The 20,416-nt window shown below is 39.3% G+C and overlaps 1 protein-coding gene across 3 annotated transcripts in view; it reads right to left on the reverse strand.

Annotated features, from left to right (window-relative positions):
* The window catches only part of LOC127998349 (amyloid-beta A4 precursor protein-binding family A member 1), a 51,823-nt gene extending 32,904 nt beyond the window's left edge, over positions 1-18,919 (reverse strand). For 2 of the 3 annotated variants that reach the window (XM_052592105.1, XM_052592102.1), the window contains exon 1: positions 15,755-16,184. The gene's annotated coding sequence lies outside the window, so the exon portion shown is untranslated. Of the gene's footprint in view, positions 1-15,754; positions 16,185-18,797 lie in introns of those variants that run through there. The other variant, XM_052592103.1, reaches the window with a different exon arrangement.
* Positions 18,920-20,416: the final 1,497 nt, after the last annotated feature.

Below are 20,416 nucleotides of genomic sequence, written 5' to 3' on the forward strand. Positions count from 1 at the left end.
GCAGTAGTAATCATAAGACGGCCGGTCACTTTGAAAGGCTTACTCGGTTTGACTAATAGTTTTTTTTTTTTTTTTTAAATAGATATTTTATATATTTTTGGTTCTTTAATATCATGTGTATGTGTTTTTTGTTGTAGTTAAAAAAAAAAGTTATAAAAAAACAGTTTATGAATTTGAAGAATATGAAGAATTTATGAATAACGGTTGTTGGACACTTCACTTTTTCTTTAGCTGACCAATCATTTGACAGTTAGATGAAAACTGTAAATAAATAAATACTGCTCATCCCACTGTATACAAAAATACAAAAAACAATACTGCTTATTCAGGTTTATTTATTTATTTATTTTTACTGTGGGGCCTGAGGCCTTGAGCAGCCACTTCACCCCAGGCTGCTCTGGGAGTTTGTCCCTGGAACAAGAGCACTGGAAGTCGCTTTGGATTAAAGCATCTCATCTCACAAATGACAACTTGTTGTTTAAGTGAGCACAGTGAAACATGTTGCAGATATTCTGACTAGGCCGGAGTCTACTATTTTATTTAGGTAGATTTTAACCAAAAGGCTAAACTTTGTTTCACAGTATAAAGTTTTTTTTTTTTTTTTTTTATTCAAATTATGGAGTTGCCTCATGTGCTTCAATTGTATACAGTTAGTTGTTAGTTACAATATTTTCTGTTGTACTTTCATTATTTATGGCAGGTTCCACTGTTTTAGCATTCCATTGTCCTGAAGTCAATAGGTTTTCTAAATGGGTTTTTGGTTAAATGCCTGAAATAAGATCTGTGGCTAAACACAAGCTCAATATATTTTTATGTTTTATTCTAAAACATAAAATACATCAGTTATGTCCCCTTATTGATTTTTTAAAGCATTTACTAGTCATGAAAAAGGCGGTTGCGACCAAGCAGCTAAATTAGACTGCAGAGGATTTCAGGGAATGGCGAACAAGAAAACTTGTCTACTTGCTAATCTCCTTTAACAGTCTCATTGTGTTTATAGTTGAGCTCTCGCAGACTATTCTAATTCAAAATTTCTGGGAAAATGTCTGTTAAAAATAAAGACTAACATTTGTCATCATGTGACAGTGGTTCATTTCAGCAATTCAACTCAAATTGTGAAACTTGTGTATTAAATAAATTCAATGCATAGAGACTGAAGCAGGTTTGGTCTTTGGTCAAATTTAACAAAAACCCACCAATTCATCTCAGCAAATTAGAATACTTTATAAGACCAATAAAAAACATTTAGTGAATTGTTTTAGTGTATTGTTGGCCTTCTGGGAAGTATGTTCTTTACATTAACTCAATACTCGGTAGGGGCTCCTTTTGTTTATTACTGCCTCAATTCGGCATGGAGGTGATCAGTTTGTGGCACTGCTGTTGTATGGAAGCCCAGGTTTCTTTGACAGTGGCCTTCAGCTCATCTGCATTTTTTGGTCTTTTGTTTCTCATTTTCCTCTTGACAATACCCCATATATTTTCTATGGGGTTCAGGTCTGGTGAGTTTGCTGACCAGTCAAGCATACCAACACCTTGGTCATTTAAACAACTTTTGGTGCTTTTGTCAGTGTGGGCAAGTGTCAAATCCTGCCGGAAAATGAAATCACTATCTTCAAAAAGTTGGTCAGCAGAAGGAAGCATGATGTGCTCAAAAATGTCTTGGTAAACGGGTGCAGTGGACCAACTCCAGCAGATGACCTTGCAGCCCAAATCATCACAGACTGTGGAAACTTAACACTGGACTTCAAGCAGCTTGGGCTATGAGCTTCTCCACCCTTCCTCCATAGGAGGACCTTGGTTTCCAGATGAAATACAAAACTTTGGACCACTGGGCAACAGTCCAGTTCTTCTTCTCGTTAGCCCAGGTAAGATGCCTCTGATGTTGTCTCTAGTTCAGCAAATTCCTGGACACCTCTGTATGGTGGTGGCTCTTGATGCCTTGACCACAGCCTCTGTCCATTCCTTGTGAAGTTTACTCAAATTCTTGAATCGATTTTGCTTGACAATCCTCATAAGGCTGTGGTTCTCTCGGTTGGTTGTGCGTCTTTTCCTTCCACTCAACTTTCTGTTAACATGCTTAGATACAGCACTCTGTGAACAGCCAGCTTCTTTGGCAATGAATGTTTGTGGCTTACCCTCCTTCTTCTGGACAACTGTCAGATCAGCAGTCTTCCCCATGATTGTGTAGTATAGTGAACCAAACCGTGAGACCATTTTGAAGGCATAGGAAACCTTTGCAGTTTTTAACTGATTAGCTGATTGGCATGTCACCATATTCTAATTTGTTGGTGGGTTTTTGTTAAATTTGAGCAAACATCATCACAATTAAAAGAACCAAAGACTTAAACTACTTCAGTCTCTGTCCATTGAATTTATTTAATACACAAGTTTCACAATTTGAGTTGAATTACTGAAATAAATTAACTTTTCCACAACATTCTAATTTACCGAGATGCACCTGTACATTCCGCTTTTTACTTCTGGTGACTGTACTGTATTGAGTTGTGAAGATTACAATGATGAACAGAATTTTTGCTGGTCAGAAAGCTTATTTTCTGCAAAGATCCAAATGCCAATGGAAAAATCCTATTGGGTTTTTGTAGAAACAACCAGAGTGATGCTATCTTCTGCTTTGGCCTTCAAAAATTCATCATCACTGCAGAACTCTGTTACAGTGGAAACATTAAAACACTTAAAGGTAGGGAAAGAGATTTTGGAGAGGCTAGCAATAGCAATCTATCTTGGAAAGCATAAGATCCCAACCTTCCTGCAAATCACTCTCCAAAGCCATGCCTGCTCCGAAACACATAAACTCACACAGGCAGACCAGAGGCTAACCAGCGACATGATGAGACACAGCATTGGTAGAGGGTTGAAAGCAACATTATCAGATTACCTCGTGTCTTATTCACCGGTAAGAAAACATTACAAAACAAAATGCATAATATTCCAATAATAATGCCTGCCAGTCTGCAATAGTGTAATAGAGAACAAAGAAGATCTATCTTGTCTGGGTGTACGGGGTGCACGGAGGTATGCAAATACATACTTTACTAGGCAGGTAGGGCAGCCTATCATAGCTCTCGGACCGAGGGATACGATTGGATGAACATTTTACCATAGAGGACACAAATACATATAAATGCATTTAGACCACTTAACTTAGTGATGTGAGACTTTCAACCAGCATAGCAATTTTTTTTTGAGTTGAACCAAATTACTTACATTGCCTTTACAGTCTAAAGACAATGATTTAAAAAAATAATCCCACCCTGCAAAATGTTCACTGGTGAAAAAAAATCCTTCTCATGCTGTATGCTATAAAAACATCACCATCCAGCTCTTCTGCTTCTGAACGCAACGCACACATTCATCCAGCATACAGTCCTTCTTCTAGGCTACTGCCAGTATCTAGGCCACAGGCTCCATCATATCTGTCCTAAGCAGACAGGGGCAGTTAAATTCGTGCTATATGAAAGCCTCTCCCAGGCCTTTTTCATTCACCAGTTAACAGCACTCCTACCCCGGGGTGTGCAATGCGTGTGTGTGTGTGTGTGCATACATGCGTGTAAGTGATGGACACATTTCTGCTCCCTTTCACTATCCGTTCATGTCCAGAGCTGTGGTTTCGGGAATTGTGCTCTGTCACTTTACACAGCCACCAGGCCATCTCGCTTCCAGAGGAAAAATATCTTCCTAAAGATAATATGACACATGCAGGACAGAAACTGTTTTCTACTGAACAAGACAACAGTAATTGAATGTATGACTAAAGCTCCATCCCACATGTTTTTTTGTAAAAAGCTACTGTGGACATAGATAAATGTAACTAGCTGATATTTGGAAGAGCTGTTATTTTCTCTAGGAGCACTTGTGAACAGACTGTATTTTCACATTCTAATTGTTGTGAGCTTTGTAAAGAGAGAGACTCTACATTATTCAACACAGTCTATTAATAAAGTTTAGGTATGTATATTGTGACGAGTCAGCTGCCTCCTCCCTGATTATCACCGGCACCCCGTCCTAAATCGCCGCCCTTCACCAGGCTCCCGAATGGAGTGGGTGTGTGAGAGGAGGGGCGCTGGACGAGTCAGGGCTGGCGGCGTTTGATGGGGCACACCTGAAGGAAGTGGAGCCTCATTACCGCCGCTGTTTAAAAGCCCAACGCGCCTCTCCTCAGGAGACCAGTCTCTTCCCCGTGCATGCACACTGGTGTCCTCGTGGGTCCAGGAAGGGTGCGTTGAGGGACTCCCGCGCCACCAAGATGTGAGCTGCCGGACCCGCGATCCGGATGGGAACCGCACCCGTATACACGGCCGACGGGCCAGGATGCCGGGCCGTCCATCCCCTACCAGCGCCGCGGCCAACGAGAGAGACGCGGCCGCTAGGAGAAGCCGCCGCCCCTCGCGCCCCGGACCGAGGAGGGGAGCGCGTGCGGCCACCGGACTCCGCCCCTTGCCTGGACCCTTCCTTGATGAACACTGCCCGACCTACACAAACCCCGCAGCACGACGAGGGCACCAGATTCCCTGTTATTTTGGACACTTTCCCCCTTTGGCCACTTTTATCCCCCTTATTTTATGATTTCTGTTAATAAAAGCCTCTCCGAGGCCTGACGCCACGCCCGCTGTGTCTGTCTTGTGCTCCTCCCGTGACACTGGTGGAGAATGCGGGCAAGGCGGAGCCTAGACAGCGCAGTTGGGAAACATCTGGTGACGTCACTCCCTCTCGCTTGCAAACGTTCGTGAGAACCCAGACTGGGACGGAGGAAAACTGGGGACAGCCTCCCAGCCACAAAAGGGGTAAGTGACTTCTGTTATTGTCATTTTACCCTGTGGTTGGTTGAGGCTGTCACTAAAACCCGGTTTCTCTGTCCCTGTTCTGGTGCGCTGCGAGAGGGAGGACCGCCCGGAGAGGAAGCCCCGCCCACTCCGACCGTTTGGAGCCTGGTTGAGGATGGTAGCACTCCCGTGTGGGCGGCGCCCTGATGACGGGGATGTCGCTTGGGAGGGGGAATGTGACGAGTCAGCTATCTCCTCCCTGATTATCACCGGCACCCCGTCCTAAATCGCCGCCCTTCACCAGGCTCCCGAATGGAGTGGGTGTGTGAGAGGAGGGGCGCTGGACGAGTCAGGGCTGGCGGCGTTTGATGGGGCACACCTGAAGGAAGTGGAGCCTCATTACCGCCGCTGTTTAAAAGCCCAACGCGCCTCTCCTCAGGAGACCAGTCTCTTCCCCGTGCATGCACACTGGTGTCCTCGTGGGTCCAGGAAGGGTGCGTTGAGGGACTCCCGCGCCACCAAGATGTGAGCTGCCGGACCCGCGATCCGGATGGGAACCGCACCCGTATACACGGCCGACGGGCCAGGATGCCGGGCCGTCCATCCCCTACCAGCGCCGCGGCCAACGAGAGAGACGCGGCCGCTAGGAGAAGCCGCTGCCCCTCGTGCCCCGGACCGAGGAGGGGAGCGCGTGCGGCCACCGGACTCCGCCCCTTGCCTGGACCCTTCCTCGAACACTGCCCGACCTACACAAACCCCGCAGCACGACGAGGGCACCAGATTCCCTGTTATTTTGGACACTTTCCCCCTTTGGCCACTTTTATCCCCCTTATTTTATGATTTCTGTTAATAAAAGCCTCTCCGAGGCCTGACGCCACGCCCACTGTGTCTGTCTTGTGCTCCTCCCGTGACAATATATATAAATTATGGTTGTGACGAGATCTGAGGTGTCTCGCGAGAGCAAACCATCTATGAACAGGTCTTTCAGTAGGAAGAGAGAGAAAGACCACTCTTTTCTCTTGCTTGTTCAACTGTATAAAATCGGTTAACATGAGAGGAGGAGCACACACTATCTTTAACCATATTCAACAATATCTAGAAGGGCCTTTGCCATTTCTTCTTTTTTCTATCCCTGTAAAAGCAGACAGAAATGTATGCCTGTATACCTCTTTAAGACAAGCAAGCCTGCATCCAGTCTGCATTATCTTGTTGGCTTTCTAATGCTTAATGCAACAGAGTAGCTTTACTGCACTCCAGATCAACCTGATTATGTCACTTTTGTGAGATTACGTGCAATTGGTATCATCAGATGATGTTAAAGGAACAGTTCAAAATGAAAACAGTGTCTTTCATGTTCCACAGAAGAAAGAATGTCAAACAGTTTTGGAATGACATGAGGTTGAATAAATAATGACAGAATTTTCATTTTGGGGTGAACTTGAATCCCTTTAAACATGCACAAAATTAACTATAACAATGCAAACTCCCTTGCATATAAGAGAAATTTGGCTAATTTACTTGAAAGATGATACTACAGAGATTCAGAGTAATTCTTTGTTCTGCAGAAGAGAGCTGCAGAAGTGAAAGACGTTACTGGTAGAATGAAAAAAATGGTCGAAATAAAAATCGATAAAACAAGGGCAGGGACCCATGTGTCTCAGCTGAGCATGAGTTCTGTGTAGTGTTTGGTGAAAGAGGAGCTAGAGACGAGAGAGATGTGGGTGGTCACATCGGTCTGTAATTACTCCCTCTGGAGCTACAGGTGAAGAGAGATGACCTTTCCACAAGCTAAAAGCACGAAGTGCACAAATCACCTGACAACTCGTGCAGGAGTCTGGGCTATCACGTGAAACACAAGCCACTGACATAGAGGACCTACAATAATGTACAGTATTTGAAAAATTTGTTTTTTCGAACATTAAAGCATGTCAACATATTCTGTTACACCAAATACACAAAATAATGATCTTAAAAAAAAACATCATATCCCCTATAACACTTTCAGTAGTTCGGTTCTCTTAGTTTTTTTGGTGCAAAAGAAAATACAAACCAAAGAAGAAAGTATATTTAGTCCTGGGTCATTTAGTATTCACAGTGTCATTTTATCACCAAACCTAAAGATACAAAACAAAATGCAAAAAGAAACAGTCACAACCTGACTGGACTGCTTTTATGACGTATATTTTGTGAAATTATGAATGAATAATATTGTTTGCTGTCTGGGCTGTTGTATGTGTGCACATATGGTGGTATTTTTACCAGTTGATAACTGATTAAGGGCTTATAAAATGGGGAAAGGAGACAAAACAGCAGCAGAAATTCCTCTGTTGTACACAAATGTAAAATTACAAGAAAAAACAGTTATGCTTGAACATTCTATTCTGCTTGGGGTTGAATCTTGTGACTTTATGTCCTGTTTTGGTTAATTTAGATGTCTTTGGTCTGAGTTGCTTTCATATTTCAGACAAAACCCATCAAAATTAGTTTGGAAGTGGACCGAGTGGCAGCGTTCAAACCTGCCAGGTGTGAACACACCCTAAGTCAAAGTGCACAATAATTTGTTTGGAAGTACTTGTTTGGTGCGTATTAGGGTTTGGGTGCCACCATACTTCACATTTACTCAAATGAACTGCACTGACAGCGTTGGCTCAGCAACAGCGTTCCAGACTGTGCTTTTCAGCTCGATCAGTTGACATGCTATGGAGCAGACAGAGTCCTCGTTGCGGGAGGTAAATCACGCGGCAGCGGGCCTTGTGTTTACATCAATGATGCGTGGTGCCGCGATGCTATTGTCATCTGCAAACACTGCTCACCCCTGGTGAAGTTTATGATTATTAAGTGCCGGCCATTCTATTTATCAATGGGATATTCAGCCATACTGCTCGTTGCTGTATACATCCCTCCCAGCTCCAGCAACGACAACAGGAGTGAGGCACTAAATGAACTGTACCAGCACATAAGTGAGCAGCAGACAGCCCACCCTGATGCTTTTCTCATCTTAGCTGGGGGTTTTAACCATGCAGACTTAAAGAGTGTGTTCCCAAAAATACACCAACACATTAACTTTCCAACTTGAGGTAAGAACACTTTGGGCTTTGTTTACACCACACAAAGAGGAGCTTACAAAGGATAGCTAGAGCCAACCTATCCTGCAGCATCAGAGAGGATAAGATACAGTACTCCAGGAAGATAGCCCATTGTTTAGGTGACAACAGAGACACTTGGAGTCTGTGGAAGGGGATACAGACCATTATAGACTACAAGTCCCCACCATGGACCTGTGACAGCATCATCTCTCTACTGAACGAGCCAAACACCTTATTTGCTCGCTTTGAGGCACAAAACAGCACCACTGCTGCACAGAAGACTCCACCTCCTCCCGGCGACCAGGTGATGACGCTGACCCCAGACAGTGTGAGGAGATCCCTCAGCAGGATCAATGCACGCAAACCTCCGGGTCCTGACAACATTCCTGGGCATGTACTGAGAGACGGTGCAGTGGAAGTCACTGATGTCTTCACAGAGATTTTCAACATATCACTAAGTCAGGCTGTTGTTCCCACATGCTTCAAAGCTACCACCATCATTCCAGTCCCGAAGAAGCCTTCTCCATCCTGCTTCAATGACTACCATCCAGTTGCACATACCCCTATTCTCATGAAGTGCTTTGAACAGCTAGTCATGCACCACATAATGTCTGCCCCCCCCCCCCCACCCTCCCTGGACCCCTTCCAGTTTGCATATCGGTCCAACCGCTCGACCGATGATGCCATCTCCACTAACCTCCACTCAGCACTCACACATCTGGACAAAAAAGACTCATACGTCAGAATGCTGTTCATAGACTTCAGTTCAGCATTCAACTATCATCCCTCAACAGCTCATTCACAAACTGGTCCAGCTGAGGCTCAACACTTCACTCTGCAACTGGCTGTTGGACTTTCTGACTAGTAAACCTCAGGCAGTACGGGCTGGCAGTAACACATCCAGCACCATCACACTGAACACTGGGGCCCCCCAAAGATGTGTACTGAGCCCCCTCGTCTTCACTCTGCTGACTCACGACTGCACACTGTCACACAACTCCAACCTTTTTATTTGTGGATGACACGACTGTGGTGGGTCTCATTAATAACAGAGATGAGACAAACTACAGGAGCGAGATGAGCCACCTGGACAGGTGGTGCAGTGACAACAATCAAAACAAAAAGATTTTTCCTTTCTTTTACTCTTACATGTCATTGGCCCATCTATTACTCAAACATGAAATAGTCTTTTTTTAACAAAGCTCCAGAACATGTTTGTTTTGTTTTGAAGCAGAAGGGGTTATCGTCTCAAGGCTCCCAGCTTACATTACGCTGGGCTAATCTCTGCCAGAGGCTGGTTTTACCACCACACATACCCAAAATCCACTGAGTATGGGCTCTGAATCCCAGACAGAGCAGCTATCGTGTGGAGCGACCTTCAAGTAACACAGCAGGCTTTACACACAAACCGACACACACACCCTAGCTTTTGCTTCACGCTAGATGCTGGGACAATGAAGTGTGGACCGTGAGAACTTGGAGAGGCCATGCAGCATCACAACAAAGGAAAGCCCTATCTTTTATGTAATTCACACAATCACAACACTGTTAATCTCAAAGCTTTTTGTAGGTCTTGGACAAAACATATACAACAATGTGTCTGTCAGCCCGGCCTAAACTGAGATCAGTTTTCCAAACATCAGAATAATTATCTCATTAAATGAGAATGACAACCAGAAAATGTGCCAAATGTACAATCAAAGTGAGCAGCAAATAGATCATCCACATAGTGATTGTCAGTGTCTGCTCTCTCACCATCAGCCATTAGCTGACAGAGAGAGAAAGTGAAGCAGAAATAATAATTTATTTTCTTCTAAAATAAACCAGGACACCTGTCCTCCCACAGGGCTAATAGCTTTAAAATCTGCAGTGTGAATGCTGCACTGCTAATAATGTAATGATATCACTGTCAGACAGTTTATGATCATTCACTTGTGATCTTTATTATCATCCTTTTTTAGTAATCAAAAGCATATGATCAAAGCATAAGACATCAAATATTGAAACTCAAGAGCTAATTAAACATTTAAATCAAAACACTGCAATTAAGAAAAACAAATTGACATTACATTTACATGAGAATGAAATTGGAAGAAATATTATGTCTACAATTACCGCAAGAGTAGGATTGAATATTTACAATAAATTAGATTGCGATGCAAGAGTGGAGTAAGTTTTCACATATGGAAGGCCTATATCTCAGTAAATTACACAATGCTTGTTTTCTCACAGTGGTTTTCTATTTTGACTTTAAACATCTAGTTCAAATCTGAGATTTTCCTCCAAATAAAAATATATATCATATACATAAGATACATTTATATAATATGCCAGCTATTTAATAAAGGATATGAAAAAGAGGAATAATACCAATTTTATTCATTCATTACCATTATCTGGAGGCCAAAATAAGAAATAAATATTTCTACACATTACTTTTTCCATTTGTGTTTCATAATTGTTTTACCGTATATATTTTTTTTACAGAAAATATAAAGCCAATTTAAAAGCAAAGTATTGTTTTTGTGTGTGTGTTTGTGTAATTGATTAAATGAGTTTATGATTACAACAATTTAAAGGGAAAACAACTTTCCATACCCATTTGACAGATATTTATTCTTGTTACAAGCACATACATATTTTGCTCAGTTTTTCAAGACTTTTTAATATTTACATGTCAAGTAAATGAATCTTCATTTCAGGATATAGAGAAAGAAATTAATTTTTGCAATGCAAAAAGTGAGTGCCTCTTTCTGCTCTAATTTAAGACCATTTTAAGGCCTTCATTTGTGGAAGGATGAATTAAAACCCTTTAAGGCACGAAAACCATGAATTACTTATGCTTTAAAAATCAGTTTCAATAACTATCAGGTTTCCGTTGTGACAACTTACCCCACAGAGTCTGACAACAAGTCAACATCAAAACCAACGTTGCTAAAATTCTAGAGACTGTGATATTAACGATTATTAATGAAGTAATTTAGAAAAGCCTATTATACACGGTCAAAGTCTCTGTTGTTAGATGTCCATGCATTAATATTCTGTCAGCTTTGCTTTCTCACCAGCATTACAGCTCAGAGGATTATGTATATTAAAATGTACTCATACTAGAAACAGCCTTTCCTTCCTGCAGATACCTAAAAATTAATTACAACTTCTAAAAATTTTGCCAAGCTTAAAGAACAAGACTAGATTGTTAAATCAGCCTATAATTAAGAACAGCCTCTTTTAGTCTGGCTCTTTCTATCAATTTCGCTGCAGTGCCTTATAGAACATTCATTATAATTCTATGCAAGTAAATTTGAATCTAATTATGGCCAAACCTCTTTTACAGCAGCCTCCATAAGTTAATGACTCCTTGATAAACAACAAAGGGAATAAACAAACCACTGCCAGATGGTGCAAAACAAGTGTAAAGAATGCTTTGGCTTGATAAAAGAAAGCTTTTATCTCTTGCAATTAAAGTAATCACAAGATGGAAAACTGAAAACTTCCATCCAGGCCATTAGCCTTCAACAGTCTGGACTCTAGAGTAAAAAACCCTTCAATAACTAAGATCTCCCATCAACTGCAAAGGGCAACTCCATCTTCCTTTATCAAGTTCAAGTTCAAGCTCAAGTTATTGTCATTCCGCTACATGTATGGACACACAATGGAACGAAATGCTGTGCCTCACAGGACCACGGTGCTACATAAATACAGGCATACAACAATTTATTATAAACCAGTATAAACCTACACAACTAACCTACTGACAGATTTTGACTATAAATATACTATATATAAATGTTTACCAATATATTGACTGAAAAAGAAACATATATAGATGAATGCTTCACATTGTACTGTACATGTGAAAAAGAAACATTGTAAGTCAAGCAGCTGGCTGGAGAACAGTGCAAGATGATTTGTAGTGCATGAGCATCTAAACACACATCTTTTGTGGGATTATGTACATACAGCAGTGTGTGTGAAAAGTGTCTAGTGCTCATAGAGGAGAACTGCACAAAATAGATTTGAATTGCACAAAAAAAATGATTCAGACAGTTTTTTTCCGTGATGTGGTAAGGCAAGGGGGTGTTTGGGGGGTGGAGGAGGTGAGATGGTCCATGTTTCAGGAGGTAGAGGGTTTATGTGGGGTTTCAGAGGAGGGTGGGGTGATTTGAGTTCTGATGCTCTGGTACTGTCTTCCTGATGGGAAGGAGCTGGAAGAGATGGATGGGGTCCTTCACGATACTGTTGGCTTTGCTGGAGCAATGTGTGAGGAAAATGTCCAGGATGGAGGGGAGAGGGGAACTGATGATCTTTGCAGCTGTGTTCAATGTCCTCTGGAGGGTCTTATGACAGTCTATCCACTGCTCTGTCTTCCACACACTGCATGTTACAGTATCAGCTAACCTACTTTTACACTGACATTTAAATCACCTCAAAGCACTTAATCAGTTGTAACGTTTCTGTTGTAACAAAACTCTGGTCTACAGCTTCTATTATAAATCTTTGGAAATGAATGGATTAACTATTCCATCCATGCCTCAGGATCTTCATCACAACCGTAGCTATCATTCTGTGCTCGTAGACATTCGAATTGCATTTATTTAAAACAATTCAGACACTACATTGGAGTACTTCTATGTGCCCTGAATACTGATGGAAAAATCTTTGTCTAAAATGTTTTAATCATTTCTACAGAAATTTGCTGACTTGAAAGGCCACACAAAACAAATAATAAATGAGGAAAACTGCCCCAAGGCCACTTCGGACTCCAAGTGCAGCTGCTTCACTTTCAAGACTTCATATGAAGCCACCAAACAAAACTCAACACACGCTGCTTAAAAATTCATAAAGTCCCAAACCCTGAAGCCAACTGCATCCCAGTAGAGCCTCAGCTCTTTAAATGTACGCTTTAAAAACAGGTAGGAGAATTTGCTTTATTTCACTAAACAATCTGACTGCACAAAATGGGCTATTCATTATTTGGATGAATAAGTGAATGGTTTATTAACATGCATTAAATAAGATTATTATATATGATTTTTAGCAAATATATATTTTTCTTAATCTCTTCTATTTAAAATATTAACCTAGTCATGCATATAAATGTCATTCAGTAAAGTGCTCTTTACAATGTGAATTGTAACAGCAATTAGCATGCTTGATGTTCTAAATAAGGCATTAGACAACAAGTGCCCTGCCCCAACTTTGTTTTTCAATAAGAAATTTGTGAGTAAAAAAAAGAAAAAAGGAAATATAACATACGGGAAAACCCCTAAGGAAGCTGGTTAGAAAGAGCGTGATGTCCATACAGAGAGAGCAGTAATCAGAGTAAACCCATAATACTGCAGGTCAGAGAGCCCTTCTGGGAGGGACATTTCACATTTCAGCTTGTCCACTCATTTGCCTAGAAAAAAAAACTACAACTGGGACCGGAGGCTTCACTCAGCTCACAAACAAAAGCTTATTTAAACAGCAACAGCCAGAAAAAAACTAAAGAATAATAATAATCAGTGAGTGCCTCTAGGGAAATTCAGTTTTGGATCACCTTTGACCTCTTCTCTCTGTGTGCGGTGACAGATATCCATGTGTGCTTGGATGGGTCTAGAGCAAATAACTTCTAAAATGTCTGTCTTCTAAAAACAGTCACCATGAGCTATACACAGATAAGTTACTACACATCTTACTGCATCACACTATGCAGATAAACACTGATGATGTGCCCAGACTGACTGGATGAAAAGGAAAACATGACATCTCCACTACATGTCTCCTTAGCTATTTTGTAACAGTAACAGTCTTGTCAGAATGGTCTTATAGTTTGAAGTTGAGAAATTAACCACACCCTTCCTTCGATTCTGGCTACTACTGCATTTCAGCATTCCTGTTGCATTTCTGGTTCTGATGAATCAGTGTGTGCAAAGGATGTGTGCAAACTGACAACTAAAAAAATGGTCCGCTATTCCTCTTTATCCAAAGTATTTTAAGTAGATCATCAAAACAGCATCTATAATAATTACAAATATTTCTTTGTGAATCGTATATTCTTCTATTCACACACACACACACACACACACACACACACACACACACACACACACACACACACACACACACATGTATAAATGATAATTGCCATTTTTATCCATTTACCCATTTTCTAGATCCATTTATTGATTCATTGATAATCAAGTAATCAAGTGAAACTCTAATTGAATTCAAATAGAGCAGTTTGCCATAAATATGTTTAAAAATCTAAATCTATACACATTTACACAATAACCAGCACCTTTAATAATCTATAATCATGAATTAAATTAATTTGTAATGTGCAAATCTGTTAATAATACTGCTGTATGCAGTTTTTTTCTTTTTTTTTATTAAAATCTGAGTGGTCCCTGACACACTTCTCACACTACACTCTTAAAAATAAAAATTCCAAAGGGGTGGTTGCACAGTGATGCCATAAGAACAATTTTGTCTTCCCAAAGTACTTTTCAATAAATTCAACAAAAAAAAAAATAATAATATTTTTATAATATTAAGAAACTTTTTGTGCAATGGATAAGTTCTGTAGATGTCAAAGCTTCCTCATGGAACCATAGATACCAAAAATAAAAAAAATGGTCCCAGAGGAGAACTAGTGCCATTTTTTCATTTGTGGCTTAAAAGACCATTAATATTCATAAAATATTATAAATCTGACTGTACTGAAATAAACTGCGCTGGATAATGACACTGCTGTCTTCTGTAGTGCTGCTTTTGAAGTGGTTTTAAAATGGATTAACTTTTGCAACACTGACACAAATACTGAACTGACTTTTATTCAACACTGAATCTGAATTAAGCTGAATAATGACACTTTTGTCTTCTGCAGAGCTGCTTTATAGCTAAATTGAATTTATTTAAGAATTGAATACAATTACTTTACAACACTGATACTATGTTACTGAATTTTTTTTAACACAATTTTCCTTTATTTTTTTTTTTCTACTTTTTTTTTTTTTTTTTTTTTTTACCGTGAAGCTGTTTTGAAACAATCTGTGTGACTTGTGGACTTGACTGAAAATAAAATACATGAGCCATTCTGGAAATACAGGAACAATTATGTCTTATCAGAAGTATAACAAATCTCAGAAATACTATGGCGATAACATGGTGCTTTGATATAATGGTATTTAAGTGTTTATTGAAATATTTGGCATGCCATGGTAAAATATCAAAAATTAATTAAATAAATAAATAAATAAATAAATAATAAATTACACTACCATTTTCGTTTTGATATATACTATGTGATATTTATGATACTCCAGGTGCTTCTGAGATGACCACGATATTATTTACAAAATAGCACCACACTACCAATATTTGTGTAAAATACCCCAGTAGAACAGTGCTCAGCAAATTTGCCCAGAACACAATCACACAGACAATTATTAAATCACACAAAATTGTCTATTTTCACCTGCTTAAGACACAAATGCTAATGCACAGATGTCACATCTCTCTTCTGATGTTATTGCTGTTATTTTGTTATATGCTCAGTCATGGCTTGATACGTGAGAAGGCTTTAAGTGTCTTCTGAGAACACCCCCATATCCAGAGCTCTTCAAAACGAAGCATTACTCAAACATTAGTCACTTGATGACTTTTTGCCCAATTCGCTATAATATATTTGCAAAGGGCGTGTCGTTAATATTACCAATTCCCTGGATCACTGACGTCCATAAAAGCAGCGTACTGCGACATAAAGCACGACATTTTTCTTTAAACGTATTAAAAGTAAACCAATCTGTCATATCAACACAAGCGTTTTAAAAGTTTAGCTGAAAATACTCCCTACCAATCAAAACATCAATGCAATGCGTAAACTGCGTGTTTTCGCAGCCCTACCTGCAAAGAGAGCAGCAGCATCAGCATCAGCATCACTCGGAGAGAGTAAAGGTGTGATAATGCGGATGGAGGTGGCTTACTACATAAGAATATGTGCGACAAAGTCTAACGAAGGCTTTTCTTGCAACTGCAAGACCCGTCCTTGTCATTTCGCCTTCTTCTTTATCAGTTTTCCCGCGACTGTTTTGCTCTCCCACCTGCGCACAGCATCTGACGCCGCGCAGTGAGTCTGCATCTAGGGCATGTATTTGGCAGGAAAGCGGGTTGGTAATGCCTACAGCGCAAGCGTATTCGGGCGCCATTCAACAGCGGAGCACTATTTTGCAAAAACGCCGAGCCTCTGTGGACCACAGAGAGAGAAAGGAGTGCTTTTACAATCACGGTGATAAACAGAGAGAGACTACAGTGAGTCATCAGATGTGCCACTTCAACATCCGTGACGGAGATCACGTGAAATCTGTGTCCAGCAGTTTTAAAGTAAGGATGATTAATTTTCACACTCCTCCTATAAACACTCTTTATTAGTGTCGTGCCTTTCGTAAACTGGTGTTTTTAGTCTTTGTAACTGAGTTCAGTAGCTGTTTACATGCACCAAAATACAGTACTCAGTTTATAATAAGTCGTTTGTTTTACATTTCATAGCCTACTTTCAAACTGGTCAGTGGATGAGATTACATTTTTGCTCAAATATATAAACAAACAAACAATCCCAAAGACTAGCCTTATGAAAATGAATCTAACAGTCTCTAACAGTCTTTACCACGCGCTGTATGAAGGTCCTAGATCACCTAATCTTTGCCAACTCTCATTTTATGGAGTTTTTGTTTATACTGAAATATTTTTTGGAAAGAAATTTTGTGAGCTAAACAATCAGTATGTTGCTAAACAACCATCCCTGATCACACTTAGGCTACATCACACAGAGACATCTATTTGATGTTTGCTACATCTGCAATAATCTTTTTTTTTGTGTGTGTTTGTTCATCTTCAACGTTCCCTATCAGATGTCAATTAGACGTTTAGAAAATGTCTTCAAGATATTTATGATTTTCCAATATATGTAATACTGAGGTCTTAAAGATGTTTATCAGAAGTTTGTAAACAGCAGATGCTTTCCAGATGAAGCGATCTTCAACAAACATACGTGTGCTATCTGGGATCAATGGACTACACTTCTCTCCCTCACTGCCTCGTTTTAGTTCAATTAATGTTTTGCTAATTTTTTTTTGTTTTTCATTATTTTGAAGCATTCTATATTGAATAAACATGCACTAAACAAAAAAAGTTGGTGTTGTAACTGAAAATAAAAAAATAAAATAAAATAAAATAAAATAAAATAAACTCAACAAAACATCTTGTTTATGAAAGAGGTACGGAAGTTTAACTGAACCTGAGTTGACATCCCAGCAAACACTGAACATTCCCCCAATGTTAACTCATTTTGTTATTTTTGGGAACCAAAAATATAAATCGTCCCCTTGGAATTATAAGGTTCTGTGTTCTGAGCAGTTTTGAGATATTGAGCTTCAAGGTTTTTGTGTTCCATAGACTTCTGAAAATAGAACCTTTTTGTTTTTTCAATAAAAAGTCCCAAAATTAAAAAAAAAAAAAAAAAAAATCACATAATGTAAACAAGTTGTCACAGAATAAGAATATGTGAATAACTCAATTTTGACAAAAATGTCAGATAGAACCTTATGATTCCAAGGGGACAAAATGTTCTCTGTAGTTCCTTTTATTGTAAACCAAAAATGAACACTCCCAGAGCAAAAATTGTTAACCAGAATGTTGTTCATTTTAGTTGTTAATCAGAGTCATTGGGAATAAGTTGAGAAACGGATGTCACGATATCAAACACACAGGATTGTGGGATGTCATAAGCAGGGATGGATACATATGTAGCCTTCAAAAATTAGGGGTGTGCATCCCAGATAATGGTATCTAATTAAAAAAAATATACCTTCTTATACTGGCTTCATCCCAAAAACTGAAAAATAGGCTACTGCCTTCGGAGGACACATTCCAAGATAGGAAGTCATCAAGGCACATACAAATTCAATGTTAGTTTTTTGAAGGCAGCATAGATGTATCCTTCACTGCCTTAGATATCCCACAATCCTGTGCGTTCAATTCTGTGACAGTTAAACCAAAAAATAAAGACGCGTCAAACGGTCGGTGGTCAGTTTGTATGTAAATGTACTTGTTTGATCAACGTTTTAATGAAATATCCACTTAGTTATCACCAAAGGTCTCTATATTTTGCTGTAGATCATTAAACCATTACTCTGCCCCAGAAACCTGTCCGAAATCAGTTTCATGAGGTGCCTTCATTCAAAAACCCTGCCTGCAAAGTCATTGCGTGATACGGCAGCGAGGCAGCAAGTCAGCTGCCCAAGTTTTCGGATGCAGTTTCACAATGATTGGATTCAGATTTGCCTCATCTCCTCTTTATACTGGCTCCAGAGGCAGCAGGTGATTTGAAATGAATCGACTGAGTGAATAATTTAGTCATTCACTAAAACCACACTCACTTGTTGCCACCTACTGGTGTAACCATGACAGTAAATCTTTTTTTAGAAACGGATTCAAGTCACTATCTGCTATTCTAGACATCAGGATTACCAGCACTCTCAATAATGCACAAGCATAGAAACTGAATTAGTTGTAGTAAGCATGTTTCTGTCCTCTAATGAGATTGATGCACTGCAAACTGCATGGATTTTGTATTGGATAACTAGTATACTAAACTTAACAGTTTAGGCCCTCACATTTCTTTTGTATTTTATCTGCTAACCGGCAGTAATGCACTGCTTTCCAAGCCAACGAAACCTCGTCCTTGCTAGTGTAAACAAACACTGACTGTCATCACCGGCAGGCAAAGCGACATCACTATGAGAACGCACCTCATCACGGAGTAAATCTCACTGAAATACAATGATTTTTTTTTCATTACATTGTTCCTGTTTTACTGTTTTCCAAAACCGCTTCCGCGACAAACGATAATAACACAGCGCGTAAAATGAACTCGTGTCACATCTCTCACCTGTTCGTTTACTGCAGTTTGCAGCGAGCTAACGGTCCACCCGATGTGTGTCTGGATCCACCATCTTCATCGGCAGTCTGTGGGCAAGCCCGACTCCTCCCATCAGAGACCTGCAAGCAAACACCACCGAGCGCTGGCCAATTTCTCAATGAACGAACTGTAGCTCTCGGCAAAACGTCAAGCTGTATCGTACGGTACTGTATGTAATGCTGCGTTAAGATCATGGTAAGAAATAACTTATAATAACCAAATTGGTATAAAAGCCCTTTAGATGGCATTAAATGAAGCCGTTTACAAAACGACTGTCCAGCCCTCTGACTAAAGAAAGCTATATAACTTAAATATATAGAATATAAAGAGGAAGCAAGCAATAAGTCTTATTGCTAATATTTTTTCCAACTTCTTACTGCTGTCAGGTATTATTATACCCTTAAAAAATGTAGGGTCAGTAGGCCTAAGATTTTTTTCGAAAACTAATTCTTTTGTGCAGCAAGAATTCATTAGCCGAATTTAATCAGAAGTACTCATGAAGACTTTTACAACTTGCTTCTCTTTTTATCTTTGTTCACCAAAGATTTCTGAAAAAATGTGTCATGGTTATCACAAAATAATAAGCAGTACAACTGTTGATTTCTGAGGGATCATGTAAAACTAAAGACTGGATTAATGATGCTGAAAATTCAGCTTTCATTTGAACAAACTACATTTTAATATAAAATGGATTTTTATATAAAATTACATTATATTATATTATAGGGTTGTACATGCTACAGGGTTGTCATGTGTATTCAAATAAACATGACATGATAAAACAACAACAACAACAACATGGTCATTAATGCAAAATAATAGGAAATGAAAATATGAGATGGACCTTTTCAGAGTAGCTTTATTTAACGTGGTAGACAACGGACAAAACAACTACGGTCATTACAGTTTTTAATACAAATAAATATAAAATACATAATGGATGAGATGCTATAAATGTTGGTTATTGTGGCTGTAAAAACCTACAGTACCTTATCAGCCTATCAGGAAAATACAAAATCTTAGGCTACATTTGTTCTTTCTAAAGTGAAATGAACTCTGTCATGCATCTGCATAGATGTACTAGTCATTTCAAATCCGCGTTTATGCTTTACGGTGTAACTGCTGTTAAACTTTTGGTATTCACACAGCAACTGACATTACAACAATGAAAAATAACATGAGACAGCCGGACATACTATGTGCTTCCTCAGTGTAATTCACATTAATGTACACATCTTTAAAACCTCTAAGGTAATGAAGGACTATTTATGAAACAGGAAGCCCTGAACAGATAAAGACATATTGTAATTTGTACATTTTCAACAATATAACTGGTAAGACTGTCCATTAAGAGTTTAAAAGTTAGTAGGTAATAGACATTAAAACTACTTATAGCATTAATATAAAAATGCTAATTGTTTATTGTTTAGGAAGCCAAAAATCTATGTGATGTATTTCGGTCTCTGCATGTATGGGTCATGTATATATATATATATTTTTTTTTTATTATATAAATATAAATATAAATATATATAAATATATATATATATATATATATATATATATATATATATATATATATATATATA

The sequence above is a fragment of the Carassius gibelio genome, chromosome A5 (genome assembly GCF_023724105.1).
Source record: "Carassius gibelio isolate Cgi1373 ecotype wild population from Czech Republic chromosome A5, carGib1.2-hapl.c, whole genome shotgun sequence".
NCBI classification, from domain to species: Eukaryota; Metazoa; Chordata; class Actinopteri; order Cypriniformes; family Cyprinidae; genus Carassius; species Carassius gibelio.